Source organism: Elephantulus edwardii, unplaced genomic scaffold, assembly GCF_000299155.1.
Source record: "Elephantulus edwardii isolate Elephantulus edwardi_28Jun2011 unplaced genomic scaffold, EleEdw1.0 scaffold00197, whole genome shotgun sequence".
Lineage (NCBI taxonomy): Eukaryota > Metazoa > Chordata > Mammalia > Macroscelidea > Macroscelididae > Elephantulus > Elephantulus edwardii.
Window position 1 is genome coordinate 2,311,414 of NW_006399947.1, and position 1,282 is coordinate 2,312,695.

A 1,282-nucleotide genomic window follows, 5' to 3' on the forward strand; every position below is an offset into this window, starting at 1 on the left:
TTCCTACCTCCCCCACCAGAGGAAAGAGAAGCTTCTAGAAATAGACCTTCAAGAGCTCTGCTCACTCTGTGGACCTCAGTAATTCTCATAAGTAGATGCTACTGACAGACTCAGTGCCAGTGAGAAGCAAATGAGGTCAAGTAGACTCTCAGACCTCCTGCCACACACTCAGATATCTTTTCACAATTCCCCCTCCTCCAGAGGTCCAGACCCAAGACCTCAGGTTGCTCACTGTAAAATGTAACAACATCAATTCTCCACTAAGAGACTTTTCCCAGTTAAGAGAATAGAGATAATAATGAGTGAGGAGTGAAACATGACTGTCCAGTGTCCTTCAAATGGATGCCTCCAGAGTGCCCCACCCCCGCCACCTGACCCGTCCGTGGTGTAGGCAGAACGAAATCATGAACCAGCAGTGCAGCAAAGTGGCGTTGTGATTAAAGAATTCAAAATATAAATCCAACTAGCTATTGGCCAAAAAGTGCAATAGTTCAAACGCACCAGCTACTTTGAGTGAGAAAGATAAGGCCGTCAGCTTCTGTAAGGATTATTCACCCACTGTCCTAAAAGCAATTCCAATCCTTCATCAGGTTGCTGAGGCTGTAAATCTTTACAGGAGAAAAGCAGTCATCCTGCTAAGGGTGTTGTGGATTCTAACGGCCGAACGTTCCATTAGCAGCCCAACACACTGTGCTACCAAGGACACTGGAAGCCCTGTGGGGTCTTTCTACTTGCTTGAAAGGGGCCACTCCACAGCACTGGACTGAGATTGGGTTTAGCCATGTGTTGTTGTTTTGTTATGTGCCGCTGAGTCGCTTGCGACTCATAGCGACCCTATGTACAACAGCCCTAAACTCTGCTCTGTTCTGTACAAATATCACAGTCTCTAATCCACCCATCCCGATTACCCACATCACTGAATCAAACCACCTCATAGAGGGCCTTCCTCTCCTGCGCTGTCCCTCCACCCTCCCAAGCATGATGTCCCTCTCCTAGGACCGGTCTCTCCTCACAACATGTCCAAAGTATGTTAGACAGAGCCTCAGAATCCTTGCCTCCAAGGAGCCACCCAGTTTAACCCTTTCCAGGACAAATCAGTTTGTTTTCCTAGCAGTCCATGGTATTCTCAATACTCTTCTCCAGCACCACAGCTCAAAGGCATCAATTCTCCTTCTATCCTCCTTGGTCATTGTCCAGCTCTCTGATGCATAACAAGTGATTGCGAAGACCATCTCCTGTATCAGACGCACCTTAGTCTCCAGGGAGACACCATTGCTCTTCA